The sequence below is a fragment of the Talpa occidentalis genome, unplaced genomic scaffold (genome assembly GCF_014898055.3).
Source record: "Talpa occidentalis isolate TD23 unplaced genomic scaffold, MPIMG_talOcc4v2.1 talOcc4.7, whole genome shotgun sequence".
Lineage (NCBI taxonomy): Eukaryota > Metazoa > Chordata > Mammalia > Eulipotyphla > Talpidae > Talpa > Talpa occidentalis.
In genome coordinates, this window is record NW_023605083.1 from 58,264,799 (window position 1) to 58,285,234 (window position 20,436).

The 20,436-nt window shown below is 43.2% G+C and overlaps 1 pseudogene; it reads left to right on the forward strand.

Moving 5' to 3' along the window:
• Positions 1–981: 981 nt before the first annotated feature.
• Positions 982–1,819, forward strand: LOC119231885 (ADP-ribosylation factor 1-like; annotated as a pseudogene).
• The last annotated feature ends 18,617 nt before the right edge of the window (positions 1,820–20,436 follow it).

The following is a 20,436-nucleotide window of genomic DNA, read 5'->3' on the forward strand; positions in this document are numbered from 1 at the left end:
GGAAACTTATGTTTATGATGAAAACTGCTAGCCAGGCCACAACTTCTGGAGAAATAGAGGTGCAAGGAAGAAATGTTTAAAAGATGGGGAAAATAGTCCATCTAATTTGAGAAAGTTATGCTATGCAAATATTTCTTTCTTTCATTTCATAATGAAAAAGGAACTCCATATCTTTCAAAGAAGTAGACAAAGGATTAAAAATGAATGATTTGTCATGTCCCTGGGGAGGTGAAGAACAATGAGAGAACCAGCAGAATTCAAGCCACTTACAGCTGTGGTTAAAGGAGACTGAGTGAAGCAATCTGCAGCCACTGCAGCAAGAGTTCTATCCCTGGCCAGGGAGCTAACCCACATGATGCCGCAGATCTCTCCTGTCTCGCCTGCTGCTCCCCTCAGTAGTGTATTTGGGTCAGTCTGCCTGTTTTGCTCCTCACTCTTTCTCTGGTGAATCCTCTCATCCCCCAGGCCTCTGGCCTGCACCCCAGCTCTTGTATACATAATTAAATAAATGAATCTTTAAAAAAATAAATAAAGGAGACTGAGAGAAAGGTGAAAACTAATGACATTTACTACAGTCTAGTCCAGACATTGTTGGAAAGTGTGAACTGTACAGAATATCTTAATCAAATTTTGTGTAGTGGATCAGAAATCTGTGATTGATGACAAAAATTCACCAATGTTTAAAAAACAAAGTTATTTTCAAATTTTAAAAGTTATATGTTCTTATTATAGAAATTTCAGAAAATATTGAAAAATCATACAATAAGATAAAAATTATTAATAATTCAGTGGCAAAGAGCTAGCCACTGGTAATATATTATTGTTTCTCATCTTCCATGTTTTTACAACTATTACTGTGACAAATATCCTCCTTTATAAATCTTTGAAAACAAGTGGGAGTGACACCAATGTCCAGCTCACAGCAGCAGCGCCAGCCTACCAGGGGTTTCTCCAGACTTGTTATTCCCACTGTCTGCAAGGATGGGGTGTATCTTTGCAAACCTCTTCAAAGGCCTTTGTAGCAAAAAAGAAACACACATTCTCACGGTGGGCCTGGATGGCACAGGGAAGACCACCATAGTACAAGCTGAAGTTGGGCAAGATCATGACCACCATCCCCACTATGAGCTTCAACTTGGAAACCACAGAGTCCAAGAACATCAGCTCCACCCTATGGGACATGGGCGGCCAGGACAAGATCCGGCCTCTGTGGCACCACTACTTTAAGAACACACAAGAGGGCCTCCCTGGTGGTGCAAGGGGTTAAGCACCACACTATGAAGCAATCTGCAGCCTCTGCAGCATGAATTCGATCCCCAGCCCGCCAGGAAACAACCCACATGGCATAGCAGACCTCTCCTGTCTCGCCCCTTGCTCCCCTCAGCAGTGTATTTCAGTCAGTCTGCCTGTTCTGCTCCCCACTCTGTCTCTGGTGAATTCTCTCATCCCCCTCTCATGCCCCACATCTCATACCCCAGCTCTTGTATGCATAAATAAATAAATCTTTAAAAAAAAAAAAACCACACACACAAGATCTAATCTTGTTGGCTGACAGTAATTGCAAGAGTGCTTTAATGAGGGCCATGAGGAGCTCATGAGAATGCTGGCTGAGGACCAGCTCAGGGATGTCGTCCTGAAAGTGTTTGCAAACAAGCAGGACCTCCCCAACACCATGAAGGCAGCTGAGATCAGGCACACGCAGGGCCTGCACTCTCTGCACTGCAGGAACTCAGACATTCAGGCCACCTGTGCCACCAACAGAGACGGGCTCTAAAAGTGACTGGACTGGCTGTACAATCTGCTATGGAACAAGAAGTGAGCCTGCTCTCCTCTCCTTCCTCTTGCTCCCTCTTTGCCCTCATGTTTCTCTCAAGTGACAGACGTATACCTGTGGTGTGAGTGCCAGAAGCTGTTTTGAGGTTGGCCACAGAGCTTCACCAGGCTGTAAATGTGCAGACACAGCTGCACTAGCATTTTATTTAATGCAAACAGTTTTTGTTTCCAGTGAGGCCATTTCTGGTACTCCTGTGTGATATTATTCAGCCCTTTTTCATTGTGAAAAGAGAACCAACCCACTGTTTATAACTGAGAAGGGATGGTAGGCATGTGTCCTCCAGCACTTGCTGGATCAGAAACCCCACACACTCCTCTGGGCTCCAGATCTCTGTTGCGATTCACTGTGGTTTTTAGCCCAAACTCAGTGCATTTTTAAAAATAGTTCAAAATACAAGGAGAACACTAGACCATAGAGGGAGAGAGCTGCCCCTTGTAGATTCTGCAGGAACAGCCTGCGTGAGGTCCTGTGCTGGTGAGACCACGAGACACTCATCTGCATGGTGACAATTGCGTCCCTGTGACTTGCTGCACTGGGTCAGCCCATACCCATAGCACCTATGCTTGTATTTATGCTTAAACAGCCGCCCCAGAGGCTAGCTGGGGGATGTAGCCAGCCACCTGGACTCCTGGGAGGCGCATGGCCTTCCCTTGGGTCCGCATGGGGTCCTCTGATTGGACAACTGGCAGAAGCAGAGTCGGCCCCTCTGTCACTTGTCACTCTGGACTAGCTGGGGTCTCAGGTGGAGGAGTGCAGGCCGCTGGGCAGCTGGATAGGGCCGTGACAGCCCCAGAACCCTGGTTTTCTCATTCTGCCTGCAAGGGTCAGATTTGCCATCGAAAACGGTGACCTCTATTTTTTTCTTTTGTATTTCTATAAATAGTGAAGAAGCTGGAGCTGTCAAACTTTATCTTAGGGGAAAACCTCAGAATTGGTTTATCTGGTGTCGTGGAACCTCTTACTGCTTTCATTATATGATTTGTAATCAAAAATAAATCTTTGAAAACAAATTTGTTTATTTACTGTGAACAAATTCCTGGAAGTGAGTGTATACAAGTTAAAAATAGCACTTTTTAAGAGATTTGGACTTTGGTCAAGAGAGCTGTATATATATATTCCAGTTTTGCCACTTAAGCTACTTCAACAGCATCTCTAGCTCTCAGTTATTTCTGTTAAAAAAAAAAAAAAGAAAGTAAAGGGGGCCTCTCTGGTGGTGCAAGGGGTTAAGCACCGTACTATGAAGCAATCCACAGCCTCTGGAGCATGAGTTCGATCCCTGGCCAGCCAGGGAGCTATCCACATGGCGCAGCAGACCTCTCCTGACTCACCTGCTGCTCCCCTCAGCAGTGTATTTCAGTCAGTCTGCCTGTTCTGTTCCCCACTCTGTCTCTGGTGAATCCTCTCACCCTTCCACGCTTCTGACTGTACCCCAGTTCTTGTATGAATAAATAAATCTTTTTTAAAAGAAACTCTAAAAAAATAAATATTTATAATGAAATTAGTGTATAGTTCCTGGAAGTGATCAGTAAGTGATTATTAGTATTTTCTTTGGATAAAAGATATAGGGGATTTTATTGGGTTTTTTCCTATACTTTTGTATATTTTCTAAATTAAAAATCATCTATTGCTGTTATTACAGAAAAACATTACTCCTTTTAGAACATAATGCTGCTTCTTTATTGGGTAATAATTCATATTTCTGTTTCTCTGTTTTTCTCTCTGCAACACAAAAGTAAGGCCTTCACAGTCTCTGTGGTTTTTAAAAGACTTGTAGAGAAAATAATAACAACTGACACATGTTGAGTGCTAACTATATGCCAGGAACTTTGCAGTGGATGCCAAAGGCGGGGCAGTGGGAGTGGCTGTCCCTGCTGTTAACAATAGAGAGTGCATGGTCTGTAGGGAATTTTCAAAAACAATCAACCTTGTCTGTCTGCTTTTTATTGTAATATGTGCCCACAATTTTAAACATTGTCAATGATAAAACACTGTTTCTTAAAACGTGTTTAGTTGGTCTACCCTCTTAACTATTGAATTTTAATAATATGTAGTTATATAATACACATATGGTTATGATATAACAATTATTATATAACATGCATATATGTATATATGACCTTCAAATTAGCAAATTTATATTTTATTACTTCTCACTTACTTGTATTGAAACATGAAAGTTAAATGTTACATGAATTAACATATCAGTTAAACTAAAGAACTCTTAATTATACAATCAACCCTGACGAACACAGCTTCATGGGTTTGCTTTGAGATTAAGTTCATAATAGTTAGGAATTGTTCAAGTTCACTTAAAGCATTGTTCATGTCTTTGACCCCTGTGGCATAACATATAGTTACATTTAAACAATAAATATAAATAAGCAGTAGCTCTAAAGATGAAGAAACAAAACTGGATTATTTTAATCCAATTATTCTATATGACAAATAGGTTTTTAAATTATAGTTTAAATTTAAAACAGTAAAACAATGAATTGCAGGGTGTAATACCTTGTTTTGCAAGCATATATTTTAGTTCATACAAAACACATTTTTTGGTTCTTGTAATTTGAAATGTATTCTTTTTCATTATTGCTTTGAAATTAAAAGATAAATCAAGAAAATTATCATAACTGATAATAATTTGTAGCCAAGAACCTTAAGCTAAAAATGATCTGTTCTAGGTGTCAAGCATGCCAATGATACCCCAGTAAACTTGCAAAGTGTTTTCCTCATGTAATAATCATGATGCAGGGCCTCCCTGGTGGCGCAGTGGTTGAGCGCTGGGTTGCGAAGCAGCAGCCTCTGCAGTGCCAGTTCGATCCCCGGCTGCGCCCCGGCCAACGGAGGAGGGCCCCACATGGTGCGCAGACCTCTCCTGCTGCCCGCTGCTCCCCTCAGCAGTGTACTTCGGTCCTTATGCCTGCTCTGCTCCCTGCTCTGGCTCTGGTGAATTCTCTCACCCTCCCACGCTTCTGACTGTACCCAGTGCTTGTATGTATAAATCAATCAATCAATCAATCAATAAATCTTTAAAAAAAAAATCATGATGCAATCTCACAGATGAGGATATGGGTGCTTAGAGAATTTATGCAACTTCCACAAGTTTCCACAGCTAGTAATTTGCCAAGCTGGTTATCAAATCCAAATTTGTCTGACTCAAGAGCCCAACATTGCAACCAGTGTCAGGATGTTTGAGGTGCTAATAAGAAAGGCAAAGCAAGGAATAAAAGTTGTTGTGCTTCAGGCCACTTTTGAAAAAGAAGCCCTGCTTAGAAGTACATTACATTTACCATGAAACTTGACTCCTAAGATTATAAATTATCTCCACCAATACTCTCCTGAACAATTACCCAGGGGCCTGAAAGAGTTTATGCATCTTCCCATAGGAAACAATTTACTTTCCTTTCCCAGGAGAAAAAGGGCCATTAAGTTTCTAAATAAGACACCTTTTCCTATTACCTACTTGCTCTAATAGATGTTTAATTTTTTTTCTAAATAAAGTTAAAATAATACAGAGGGTGTATTTTCAGAGTTTAGATGAACCAAATGGGCTTTTTCAATAGGTTAATTTAACCTGAAGGCCTTGGTGCATATTCTATATTAACGTGCCCTGACATTTACTTCCTAGAGAGCCTCCAACATTTACTGTGTTTTTAAATGCAAAACTGCTCTCAAGCCACAACTTTTAATTCCCCGCTGACATTATCCTTTCCTTTCACCTGAAGTCATGAATGAATTGTGCTTGGCAACACATGAAGAAAATTGCTGATATCAGGGAAAGGATTGGTAATAGAATCAGAACTTTAATGCCGGATCAGGTTAGTGAAGTCTGTCCTCTGGCAAAATTTCAACTAGAACTTTCAGTGAAAGATCTCACGGTAGAAGGACTTAAATCCTAGGAAGGCAGAACAACGGGGCAGGGAGAAGAAATGGTAAGAATTCGGACTTAAAACATTCACTGAGGAAGAGTTATATATCATAAAGGTTCTTGTAGTTTCACATATTTCTAATTTATAGATGAGAAAATCGCTATTAGCAAAGGGACTAAAAGACTTGCCCTGGGGCCCTCCCTGGTGGCGCAAGGGGTTAAGTCACAGCACTATGAAGCTATTGGCAACCACAGCAGCATGAATTCGATTCCCAGCCAGGTAGCTAGTTAACATGGCATGGCAGACCTCTCCTGTTTCACCCACTGCTCCCCTCAGCAGTTTATTTCAGTAAATTTGCCTGTTCCGTTCCCCACTCTGTCTCTGGTGAATCCTCTCACCCGCCCCCTCGCACCCCTGGCCTGTACCCCAGTTCTTGTATACATAAATAAACAAATATTAAAAAAAAAAAAAGACTTGTCCAAGTCCTCACAACCAGTAAGTTGTTATACAAACCCACCAGTTTCAAATCTAGTGCTGTGCACTAGTTGCCTCTCCCATGCCATGACCACTTCTATCTCCAAAATAGCAGGTGAAGTTATGAAAAGAAAAAGCAATGGTTCAGAACATGGCTGTTGATTCAGTTGGGCTCTGGATGCCAAGCCTGCTAAATAACAGCTGTGTGGAGAAACGATTAGCTCATATAGCAGTAATGGTAATACTTAGTAAATATTCCATTTCTCTAGTAGTTCTTCCTCCTTACAGTTATATAAGGACATGTAACTAGGACTAGCTAACAAAATGCAATTAATGTCATTTCTGGGCTGAAGCAGTAAAAAAAATAAATCAATGGGACAATCACCCAACTCTTTCTTATCTCTGAGAGGTTGAAAGATCTTGAGTTACACAGAAGTAGCTAAAATGTCTTCATACTCCATATGCCTGGGTACCTGGGTAACTGCATGGAGCAGATACTTCCAACCCCTCCTCTTGCTAGCTGAGTCAACTGTTGTATGATATACACTGTGAGGGAGAAATAACCCTTTGTTCTAGTAAATCACTTTGATTTTAGGGTAAATGTGTTGCAGCAGCATAATCTAATTAATTTTTTACCTCATTTTTCCAATCTCTAAAAAAGCGATAATGACATTTACTTAATAGAATGATTGTGAGGATTAAATGAGGCTCTTTAGAGGTTACAATTGAATGTATGATCAAATTAGTGAAAAGCAGGAAGAAGGAGTTGAATATATGGCTATTTTGGTGAATCATTGTCTCTCTAGGTTTTTTTCCAAATGTAAAGGAAAATAGACTATGTGGTCAGCAAAGATTCCTGTCATCAGCTGCAAAGTTTTTTCTCATCTCTAAATTTCTCTTTGACTTCAAAATGTGTTCATCCAATTGTTTAACCCAAATTTAGTGTTAATATTCTGTGCCCATTGTGGTGTTACAAGCTCCAAGGTAGGTAATTGGAAGTGGACTTTTTCTAAATGCAAACTGAGGACCAGGCATACATTTTCTGAAAATGGAGAGATGGTTCTGGAAAAACTTGGCATAGTCTTTCCTACTTTTGAAGAAGTCATAAATGAAAGTCTCCAGGAAGGAGCCTAGGGAGGCTGATGCCAGTCCTCCAAGAGGGGAACAACATGTCATTTTTGCGTTAGTACTGTTTTAAAATATCTTTCTACATGCCTGCAACCAGCTGAGGGGGAGTAAGAGAGCAAAGCTGTCAGACCAGCAGCATCTTAATTATGGAGATTAGAAATTTTTTATGCAATTGACATAGCCTCTTCTAAATTACATAGTATTAGGGAAAACGAGTCTGTCGAGTGCCTATGAGAAAGAAAGAAAGGAGCTTCAAGAGAAAGAACAGGTGGATTGTGACAGTTTGTCCAATAAAATAATAATTGTTGGGGGCAGGGAAACCTTATAAACCATCTAATGCTACAGTTTTCATTGCCTGACACAAACCTCTTAACAGGACTTGAGGGCAGCTGGGCATGACAGTAACTAAGTTTCACACAGCTAGTCCAGCCAGATATCACAGCACTCTCCTCCCAAACCCACCCTTGTCCCCTAACCCTTCCTGTCCCAGCTCCCCTTTGCTTCATTCTGTTCTGCAGCATCACATTAGAAGACAATCTATTGGAGCACTTAGAAAGTGAATGAGTTGGCGGTCAAGTCAGGCTTGATTCCTGGGTAGTCTATGTCCTTTGCTCAGTGGGAGAAATATCAGTTAGTCTCCCTGAAGTGGTACCTTGGTATACTCAAAAGTTCAATTACTGCCCATGGCCTAGTAATTTCCTGCCAGGGATAGGAGCATCTGCTTCTAAAAGAATTGAGGCCACTGAAAGCATCCTGAAGACTGAACGCTCTGATGAGACTATGGAGGCCTCCTGTCAATCATACTTAGGCATCATTTGGCTGAATTGAGCAGGAGAGTTGATGAGTAGAGACAACAGCTTTAGCACCTACTGTTTTTATTATTTAATCTCTCCTTCCTATAGACCTCTCTGTAAGATACCATCATAGTGATCTTTATAAAGCAAAATGCTCCATTATTCTCCAAATCCTCTGCTCCTCTTATCTGTAGGAGGTGAAAACTCTAAGGCCTGTGCATGACAGGAGGTACTGTGCATGACAGGAAAAACTTTAAGGAGTGCTAGGAACCATGGCAAAGGAGAGCTTGTCACAAGATCTCCCATCCCAAATGCTCTTCTGACACTATGACATTGATATTTCTGCTATTGGGGATGGGATGGTGGTGACATCTATAGTTCCTTCCCTTGAATCTGAATGGACCCATGACTATAGCCAAAGCCATACTATGTGCTGAGACCAAGTCACAAAAGAAATGAAATGCAGTGTGAGTCTGGTCCTCTTGTGATGCCCACACCATGTTGCAAGGAAGCCGACGTCACATGGTGAGATACACCCCCTAAGTATTATGGCATTAATCTCTAGGCTTGGGAGTGAGGAACTTTGAGATAACTCCTGCCCCATACATTCTATGAATGTCAGTCACTGCTGTGAACCCACAAAAGTGAGGATGGCCTCGTTGATCTTTCTCAATCCCTAGCACTGAGAGATGATAATAAAGAATTGAGTTATTGTTTTAACTAACCAAGCTTTCATTTGGTTTGTGATGCAAAAATAATCGCCAGAACTTAACAGATCTTATTCTTTTCTAAGCCTGTACCTTTCCTTAGGTCATTTTATGCTTAGAATTCCCTTTTTCTCCCCTATCTTCGCTTAATCAAAACCTACCCTTATTTAGGGTCCCCCTCATTGCTACTTTCTCCATGAAGCCTTTCCTAATTATCACATTTAATAGTGATGTGTTCTTTCTCTGTACTGAGTATTTATTTCACATATTTTCTCCACGATTAATAGGTCATTTGGGTGTACCCTTCTTCCCTACAGTCATTTTATGTAACTATTTTAATATTTTTAAAAATAGTACATGCTTATGTCAAGACTACAAATAATATACAAGGGCCAACTCAGAGACTAACTCAGTCTCTCCTTTCCATCTTATTTTTTTTAAGATTTATTTATTTATGCACACAAGAACTGGGGTACAGGCCAGAGGTGTGGGGGGTGAGAGGATTCACCAGAGACAGAGTGGGGAGCAGAACAGGCAGACTGACTGAAATACACTGCTGAGGGGAACAGCGGGGAGTCAGGAGAGGTCTGCTGCGCCATGTGGATAGCTCCCTGGTGAGCCAGGGATCGAACTCGTGCTGCAGTGGCTAGGGCTAGCTTCATAGGTTGCGTCTAAACCCCTGGCACCACCAGGGAGGCCCTCTCCTTTCCATCTTAATCTATCTTACCCTAACTCCCCAATTTTCCTACAAAGATAACTGGCTTAATAGAGAGGTATATATTCCTTAGAAACTCACAGATACACACACATACACACAATTTATATAAACAGGATTTCATCATAATACTGTTTTATAAACTGCTTTTTTAGTTGGTGATATGCTATCTTTTGTGTCAGTAAATCCTGATCTACATCATACTTTTTAAATAACTGTATACTATTTCCTATTATTTAACCAAATATAAAAGCAATATGCTATTTGTAGAAATTTAGTTCCCCCACCCCCAATTTTTCCTTATAGAAAATAAGACTGTATAGATATTGGATACATTTCTAGGAGAAGAATTGTTGAGGTAAAAGAAAAATTACCTTTAAAATAACTTTAAATTCTGATATAAAATTTTAAATTCCTCTTTATTTTTTTTTTTAATTTTCTAGAGGCATGTCTTATTTATTTATTTATTTTTATTGTTTGTTTGTTTGATACATGCACTGGGTACAGTCAGAAGCGTGGGAGGGTGAGAGAATTCACCAGAGCCAGAGCGGGGAGCAGAGCAGGCAGAAGGACCGAAGTACACTGCTGAGGGGAGCAGCGGGCGGCAGGAGAGGTCTGCGCGCCATGTGGGACCCTCCTCTGGTGGCCGGGGAGCAGCCGGGGATCGAACCGGCTGCAGAGGCTGCAGGCAGCTTCGCAACCCAGCGCTCAACCGCTGCGCCACCGGGGAGGCCCTAAATTCCTCTTTAAAAAGAGGTAATTATATCCCCAACAACAGTGTATGAGAGTACTATGACAATGGATATCATCAAGTTTTTAAATCTTTGCCTGTTTGTTAGGTGAGTGATAGCTTCTAATTTTTTCTCCTACAGTTTTATTATTAGTGAGGTTGAGTAGCATTTCACAATTTATTAGTCTTTGTACTTCTCTCACTGTGGATTTTGTCTATGTCCTTTACCCATTTTTCTATGGGGTGTTTTCAGTTGATTTTTTCTTCTCTTTCTTTATTTTTTAATTTATTTATGCATACAAGAACTGGGGTGTAAACCAGAGGTGTGTGTGGGGGGGTGAGGGGTAAGAGGACTCACCAGAGACAGAGTGGCAGCAGAACAGATAGATCTACTGAAATACACTTGAGGGAAACTACAAGGGAGACTGGAGAGGTCTGCTGTGCCATGTGGGTTAGCTCCCTGCCGGGGGATCAAACTCAGGCCACAGTGGCTAGGGATAGCTTAATAGCACTAGAGTATAACCCCTGCACCACTAAGGAGGGTCCTGATTTTTTTTAATAGGAACTTTTTTTTATTTTATATATTTTTTACATAATTTTTCATTTTTGTACAATGTATGCATTTTCATCTCGGTTATAGCCCCCGTGAAATTCCACCACCCATTCACTCATGAATTATCATCATGGTCCCTTGTGCTCTTCCCAGCCCTGTTTTGATCCTACTCCCTTTTTGCCCCCTGCAGAATGTCTCGTTACTTTTTTTTTCTTGATCCCTTATTTGGATCCTCTAGATTCCTCCTATAAGTGGGACCATCCAATATTTTTCTTTTTCTTTCTGGCTTATTTCACTGAGCATGTTGCTGCAAATGGCATGAGTTTATCTTTTTTGATTGCTGGTAATATTTCATTGTGTAAATATATCACATCTTCTTGATCCAGTCATCTATTTTTTGGGCATTTGGGTTGTTTCCATAGCTTACCTATTGTAAATAGTGCTGCAATAAACATAGGAGTGGGGGTGCAGGTGTCCTTTTTTTTTATTATTTTATTTTATTTTTAAATAGAGGCATGTTTTATTTATTTATTTGTTTGTTTGTTTGTTTTGTTTATACAAGCACTGGGTACAGTCAGAAGCGCGGGAGGGTGAGAGAATTCACCAGAGCCAGAGCGGGGAGCAGAGCAGGCAGAAGGACCGAAGTACACTGCTGAGGGGAGCAGCGGGTGGCAGGAGAGGTCTGCGCGCCATGTGGGACCCTCCTCAGGTGGCCGGGGAGCAGCCGGGGATCAAACCAGCGCCTCAGAGGTCGCCGGCAGCTTCGCAACCCAGCGCTCAACCACTGCGCCACCGGGGAGGCCCCAGCAGGTGTCCTTTTGAATTAATATTTTTGTGTTCTTTGGGTATATACCTAGGAGTGGAATTGCTGAATCATATGGAAGCTCCATTAAACAGGAAATTTTAACACACAGTGTTAGGCTGTTATGTCAAAATACCAGAGATTGGGTGGCTTACAAGCAAGAGAAATTTTTAATACTTCCCACAGTTCTGAGGGTTACAAGCCCAGGATAAGGGTGCCAGCATGGTCAGGTCCTAGTGAAGGCCCCCTTCTTGGTTCTAGGCTGCAGACTTCTATGTGTCTTCATGAGGTGGAAGGAGCTAGGATCTCTGTGGGACTTATTTCATTTATTTATTTATTTATTTATTTATTTATTTATTTATTTATTTATACAAGAACTGGGGTATGGGCCAGAGGTGTGGGGGTTGAGAGGATTCACCAGAGACAGAACAGGGAGCAGAACAGGCAGATCTATTGATGCACTGCTACGAGGAGCAGCGGACGAAGCAGAGGAGGTCTGCTGGGCCACATGGGTCTCCTCCTTGACCGGGGATCGAACTGGTGCTTCAGTGGCTGTAGATAGCTTCATAGGCTGTGTCTTAACGCCTTGCGCCATGAGGGAGGCCCCTCTGGGACTTCTTTTATAAGGCACTAGTTCCATTCAGGAGGATCCACTCCATAACCCAAACACCTCGCAAAAGTTCACATGCTGTAAATATCATTAGGGGTTAGGATTTCAACATGTGAATTTCAGAGGATACAAACATTCAGAACTTAGTGGTCAACCTTTCATATATTGCTTTATAAATACTACCAGTTGTGTTTATGATAGCTTTTACATCTACACATTTAAAATGTTTATGTAATTAATCCTATTTGTCTTTTGCTAAAGTGTTAAGTTGTAGTGCCATCCAAAGAAAAGCCTTCTGGGGCCTCCCTGGTGGCACAAGGGGTTGAGCACCGCACTATGAAGCAATCCGCAGCCTCTGCAGCACGAGTTTGATCCCTGGCCAGCCAGAGAGCAACCCACATGGCAAGGCAGACCCCTCCTGTCTTGTCTGCTGCTCCCCTCAGCAGTGTATTGCGGTCCATCTGCCTCTTCTGTTCCCCACTCTGCCTCTGGTGAATCCTCTCACTCACCCACTGCATCTCTGGCCTGTATCCTAGCTCTTGTATGCATAAATAAATAAATCTTTAAAAAAAAAGTCTTCTATAATTCCAATATTATATGAACAAATATATTTTATTCCAGAATTTTTACAGAAAAAATAATTTATTCAAAAGTAATCATTCTAACGTTTCAAATAACCTTTCCTTTGAGACTTTCTGTGCATTTACAAATTTAAGTTCCTATGAACTCATTGGCAAAATTCATTTACTCATTGAAGAAATACTTATGAAACATTCCTAGATAACAAGTTCTTTTTTTCTTTTTTAATTTTTTTAAGAGATTTATTTTATTTATGCATACAAGAGCTAGGGTACAGGCCAGAGGTGTGGGGATGTGAGGATTCACCAGAGACAGAGCGGGGAAAAGAGCAGGCAGACTGAGTGAAATACACTGCTGAGGGGAGCAGCAGACGAGTCAGGAGATGTCTGCTGTGCCATGTGGGTTGCTTTCTGGCCGGTGGGGGATCGAACTCGTGCTGCAGAGGCTGTGGATAGCTTCATAGCTTGCGTCTTAACCCCTTGCACTACCAGGGAGACCCAACAAGTTCTTTTTTAGACCTTTGGTACACTGAAGTAACTTGGCTAGTGGAGGTAAGAACATAAGGGTTAATGGGCCTCCCTGGTGGTGCAAGAGGTTAAAATGCAACCTATGAAGCTGGCCGCAGCCACTTCACCACGAGTTCGATCCCTGGCCAAGGAGATACCCACATGGCGCAGCAGACTTCTCCTGACTCGTCCACTGCTCCCCTCAGCAGTGTATTTCCGTCAATCTGCCTGTTCTTCTCCCCACTCTGTTTCTGGTGAATCCTTTCACCCCCCAACAGCTGTGGCCTGTACCCCAGTTCTTGTATGCATAAATAAATAAATCTTTAAAAAAAAAGAACATAAGGGTTAATAGGGAAAAATGTAAGGTGGCATTTTTTTTAACAAAATTAATCAATCTCTGTGGACCTCCTCTGAGCTTAAATACCATGTGGATTCATTCCACTCATTACATTTAAACTATACTATAATTCTTGTTTTAAATGTCTTTCTACCTCACTAAAACGTTAACGACATAAGGACAGGAATGTACTTCATTCATCTTTGAATCCCTGGCATAAAGCTACGTATCTGGCTCATTATAGTGACTCAAGAACTATATTGTTAAATAAATGAAAAGACCTACTTTACAAGTTGCCTCTTTCCTTCTCAAATTAATTCTCACCACTCTGCCTCCTTCCCATTCTTCCATATTAGACAGTCCCCCCCAAAAAAAACCAAAAACCAAAAAACAAAACACAACGCTAGTTTTGTTGGAAACAGCTTAAATCTCTGTAGACTGATGTTTGCATACAGGATAATCAAACACGTTTAGCTCATAAGAACTAAAAAATATTGAATAAATGAATACAGATTTTACAAACGTCACTCATGTAATAAAAGAAATGAGACACCTCCTTAAACACAAGTTCATAGCAAGCAATTTTAGACAACTTGTAATTTCTCTGATCTTCCAATGAAAATCCAAGTGAACCATAAACAAAAGCCAGCGTCAATTAATACTGCAGAGACATCAACTTACAAGTGTGGACAGAAATGAAGTAGTGGAGATAAGGATTTATGATTGTAGCCTGACTCTTGCTGGGAACAATGTTGTCTTTTTCTACCACATGCCTGAATTCAGCAAAGGTTTTTTCAGGGGTTTCTAACTACAGGGATTAACTGGGAGGCTGAGACACATTTCCATCTTCTCAAATAGAGACCTGTTCTTGTCTCTGGTAATGAATGAACAGTAACAGTCTTGGTTACAATTAGTTTCGCTTTTGGAGCATTTCCCAGCGGTGATATGTGAATGCTTCCAGGAGGAGGTTGTTGTTGTGCCCACGTCGACCAGTGCAGCCCCCAAGGACACAGACAACCGATGCAAGGGCACAAAGGAGTTTAATACGGGCTCGAGACCGGGCCCTCGACACGCACCGATGCAACGGCAGAGGTCGAGAGCCCCGAACAGAGGAAGCTGGGACATCTTATAGGGTCGCGAGTGGCGGGAACTTTGAAAGAAGTTGGCAATTTTTATTGGCTACTACAAAGGCACTTTGGGCGCGCGCGGTTACAGTTTCAAACTGATTGGACGGTTAGAGATGCTGTCCCATTTATGGACAGGACTGCCCTCATTGGCGGCTGGGGTGGTCTGCTTTTTTCGTCACCAAGTGGAGTGAGGGTTGTGACTGCTGAAACTATCTCCGGAATGCGGCTGGACAAGGACTAACATATCAAGGTGGAGATATACAAAATGGCGAAACCTCAGCTAAGCTTGGTTCCACATTTCCCCATTTTTTTTTTTTTTTTTTTTTGAAAAAAACGGCTAGTCAGTTAAGAAAATAACACAGTTACCAAGCCTTTTATCAGTTAGTCAGTCTCAGAATTATGGTTACGTTTAGTCACATTATGTGTCATTTTGTTGTTCATTCACAGGGTTATAGGTCCAGCAAAAGTTCTCAGCCACAAATGAGAATTACTCTGCTTAAACAAGAGATGTTTCTTTAGTTGTTTTTATCCCTGAAGCCTTCCTAAACTCCTTAGAGGTCCTCTTTTGTACTGTTCCTGAACTTGCTTAATCACCCTAACTCGCCCTATGTCTCATTCCTCCTTTTTGGGAATGGAGCCCCTAACTGCAGTCAGGGAAAAGGGGCGTCGTTCTGATCAGTAACTGCTTCCTGCTGAAAGTGGGCGATGAGGGAAACAGTCAGGGCTCCACTTCTATGTATTGGGAGGGGTCCTGTTTTAGGGGTTGTTGGGGAGAGTTATATTGGCGTAAGGGGCATATTGGGAGCGCAGCACCATTAACTGGACGTGTTACCCGTTGTTTAATAAAGGCCACGAGTCGATTAATGACACAGGGCCCGATAGACAGAATTAAGAAGAGGGTAACGACTGGCCCAGAAGAGGCAAGAGATAGGGCAGCCATCCTCCTAAGCCTTCCCAAAGAAATGCATTGTTGTCTTTTAGTTTTTTCTCCGGTGTTCTAGTTCCTGTTGTAATTGCTTAATTTTATTTCTAACTATTCCTGACTTGTTAGCATAGAAGCAACATTCTTCCCGCAGGTAGAGACAGATGCCTCCTTCCTTTGCTGTGAGAAGATCTAGCCCGCGGCGGTTTTGCAGGACCACCGCGGCCAAAGAGTCTAACTGAGACTGTAACTCTAAGGTTGTATCTGCTAGCCGCCCAATGTCCCCACCAGCTGAGCTGAAATTTTTTGGTAAAGGTTAACAGAGGTCCAATTTCAGCAACTCCGGTCCCCACTCCGGCTGCCACCCCCAGGCCGAGCAGTAGTGGGGTAATTATGGCCCGCTTATGTCCGGCAGGCACAGACTGGATGAGCTGTATGGGAAGGCTTTGGTTGGATACCACTGTCCAATAGCCTCCGAATATGAGGCGTTATTCCTGCCTTGGCTTCTGCAGGCATAGGGTACTGTTTTACCCGAATGGGTTCAGCCCCAGGCTTTAGCTGGACTATAATGGGTGGTCTGTGGACGCCAGGCCAACGCCCCCGGTTTCTGCCCAAACATTCGAGAAAGATTCCATCCACCACCCAGAAAGGGGTGGGTGATCTGGCGCCACCAAAGGCGGTACTCATCTTGAAGGGAAATCGTGAGGATGTGTAGGGGAGAGCCCTTAAAGTCCTTGATTTCGACACCTTCCTGTCCAAATGAGATTTGCGCTCCTACCTTGGTTAAAAGGTCTCTTCCAATTAATGGGTACGGGCATTCAGGAATTACAACGAAGGTGTGCGAGACCTGACCTTTTCCCAGGTCTACAGATCTTTTCGTGGTCCAGGGATACTGCTTGCATCCCGTAGCCCCTTGCACCCACGAAGTTTTACCGGAAAGTTTACCCAAGGGTTCCGTGAGGACTGAATGCTGTGCCCCCGTGTCCACAAGGAAATTAACGGGTCTCCCTCCACTTTTAAGGTTAGCCGGGGCTCGGGGAGGGTCGAGCCCTGACGGTCCTAGTCACTGTCATCTCTTGTGCCCCCGAGCACCAGGACAGGAGTGTCAGAAACGGCGGGGTTGTTTGAGGTTATTCCCCGTTTCTTTGGGCAATGTTTGGCCAGTGTCCCTTTTTGAGTGCAGTATGCACATTGATCACGCTGTAGGGTCCTGCCTGTCCCTGTGGAGCTGGGGCGGCGGGAGGGGTGTAGCTTACCCGGGTTGTCCTTTTGAGTGACGGCGAACAGGATTCTGGCCATATCCCGAGTGTGGCGTGCGTTTTCAGCCGCCCTTACCTTCCGTTCTTCCTGGCGGATGCGGTCTTCTCTTTGCTCAGGAGTTTCACGGCGATTGTACACCTTTTCTGCCACCTCCATAAGATCTCGAATAGATTTTTTTCCCAGCCTATCTATTCTTTGTAGTTTTTGTTTAATGTCAGGAGCCGCCTGGTTAACAAAGGCCATTACCACCGCGGCCCTGTTCTCCGTTGCCTCCGGATCCATAGGAGTATATTGCCGAAAAGCTTCCATGAGGCGTTCTAGAAAAGCCGCGGGGTCTCCTCCTTCCCTGCTGCACATTCCTACCTTGGCCAAATTGGTGGGCTTGCGGGCTGCTGCACGCAACCCTGCCATTAGAGTCTGGCGGTACACCCGGAGTCTCTCCTTACCTTCAGCCTGGTTAAAATCCCAGTCAGGTCGGGTCAAGGGAAACACTAAATCTATGCGGGCCGCGTTTGTGGTGGGTGTGCCATCTTCTCCAGGGACTAATTTCCTGGCGGCCGTCAGTATACGATCTCGCTCCTCAGTGGTGAAGAGGACTGCAAGAGCTGTTGGCAATCATCCCAGGTGGGCTGATGAGTAAATAGAACAGTGTCTAGGAGATTAACAAGGTCTTTAGGGTTGTCAGAGAAACGTGCATTTTGTGCTCTCCAGTTGTAGAGGTCACTGGTCGCAAACGGCCAGTAGTGCATGGGCTGGTTGCCCTGCTCATTAGGCAATCCTGCCACACGCAGGGGCAGGACGGTGGAATCCGGGGAATTCGCCTTCACTGAGCGGGTGCCTGCCGCCGGACCCTGCCCACGAGCCCGCCCGCCTCTGGGGGAGGGTGGTCAGCCGACCGCAGGAGTTGGGGAGGGTTACTACAAGGGTTATGATAGGGTGGTGGAAATAGAAGTTCCTCCGGGGTAGAATCTTGGATAACCGCAGGTGCCGACGGGGTGTTGGGGTGGGACCCAAGCAGTTTAGCCGGCAGTACGGGTTGTGCCTGTAACGACAAAAATGGCTTTAACCAAGCAGGGGGTTCTGGACTAGATCTTGCCAGACTAAGATATACGGGAGTTGGTCAGGATGTCCGAATTTTCTTTCACTGGTGATGATTTCCTTTACGCGACGGACAAAAGTTCCCTCCGGGGCCAACCAACTCCGAACTTCGGCCACTCTGAGGAACAAAAGGTGATTAGAGGGGATTTTTTTTATATTTACACTGAGGTCCGACCCTCTGGACCTGACATCTTTAAAATGCTGTAAAACAACGGATAGAGGGGTAGATGGTGATTGACCCATGATGACAAATGCTAGAAGTACAGTGGCTGTCGTCACAAGAAACAGGCCAAAGACTGATTTTTCAAAAGGCCCCAAAAGGGGTATCTGTTCCCCGCAAAGGGTGTGGCCTTCCTAACATGTGGTCCGGGGACGTCTCCCGCGGTCCACGCCGGCGGCTTTCAAGTGCGTCCACTTAAGCCTGACCGGCTATTGAACAGATTTTCAGGTTTGCAAACAATTACAGCTTTTACAGGTACAAAGTACAAAAGATACAGGTACTAAGTACAAAACAGCTTCTACAGGTACAAAGTACAAAAGATACAGGTACTAAGTACAAACAGCTTCTACAGGTACAAAGTACAAAAGATACAGGTACTAAGTACAAAACAGCTTCTACAGGTACAAAGTACAAAAGATACAGGTACTAAGTACAACTACAGGTCTGCAGACTTGAAGCTTACCTGGGCGAGTGTTGGAACTCACCTGCGCGCTTTAGAACTCCTTTCGGTTGCTCGGCAGTTGGGGTCTGCACTCGTCGATCCGGACGAGCCCCCAAAATGTTGTGCCCACGTCGACCAGTGCAGCCCCAAGGACACAGACAACCGATGCAAGGGCACAAAGGAGTTTAATACGGGCTCGAGACCGGGCCCTCGACACGCACCGATGCAACGGCAGAGGTCGAGAGCCCCGAACAGAGGAAGCTGGGACATCTTATAGGGTCGCGAGTGGCGGGAACTTTGAAAGAAGTTGGCAATTATTCATTGGCTACTACAAAGGCACTTGGGCGCGCGCGGTTACAGTTTCAAACTGATTGGACGGTTAGAGATGCTGTCCCATTTATGGACAGGACTGCCCTCATTGGCGGCTGGGGTGGTCTGCTTTTTCGTCACCAAGTGGAGTGAGGGTTGTGACTGCTGAAACTATCTCCGGAATGCGGCTGGACAAGGACTAACATATCAAGGTGGAGGATATACAAAATGGCGAAACCTCAGCTAAGCTTGGTTCCACAGTTGTGAGGCAGATCTGGAAGATAGGGCTCAGCTGAGGGGAATGTGCTCTTGTGGGACGCGGCTGTGAACACAGTATGTGCTAAAATGTAAATAACACAGTCAACGCACCAAATGCCATATTATATTTTTTTTTAATTAAAGGACTATTCTGAGCATTTACACACACACACACACGCACACACACACACAACACATTTATATTTGTTGCCTCAAAATCCGAAATCACCTGGACAATTAGTCAGGCTTTATTAAAAGTGTTGGAAAGATCATTAGTTCAGTATTTTCCCTTGGTGAGTGACCAGCACCAAGCCCTTCATCCAAAGCTGGAAACTCTGAAATTCACACGGCCAATTATGCAATACTAGACTACTGGGAAGCATTTCTGGCTGGCTCAGCTGGTGATCCGCTTTTACCCTGCAGCACCAAGATTGATAGACCTTATAATTTTAGTGGTTAGTGCAGATGCTGTTCTTACATAAGTTTTTAAAAAATCTCTCTTTTTTTTAAATGTGAAAGAAAACAAATCTAAGCCATTTCCAAGTGGCTTGTTTGGATGGCACCTCATAGTGGAGAGATCAGTAACTTGATTGTGGGCTAGAGAAAACAAATTCTCCTTACGATGTCTGATTTTGTTGTAGTTTAATTTCATTGACGCTGTCTATGCTGTTTATGAGAAAGAGTGAAAGGGAACAGTAGATTTCCCCCCTCTAAATCATTTCTTTTATGAGGTTTCTTAGAGGTAAGGGGGAAGGGAAAGAGACTCATTCTTAGAAGGTACGGAACATCAATTCATGAGCTGTTAGTTTCTTTCATGCTAATGAGGAGGTATAATTTTAAAACATCACATTCATATGCATATATGGTGCATACATACATAATTAGTATATTTACAAAGCACCTTGCAGAACCTTAGAACTCCTAGTTCCGTTAACCCTTCAAGGAAAAACTAGAGTTCAGATCGTTCTAGCACAGTGAAATGTGGTCTTTCAATTATATTCATCCATCATCCATGTTTTGGAGAAAAGGAGACCTCCAAAAAAGTGAAATACATTTTTCTGAAGCACTGCCACAGTCTGTTACATATTTATCTGCTTTGCAGTTCTAATTACAAAATAAGCACTAGCTACTACATGGAATAACTACACTAGCCAAAAAAAAA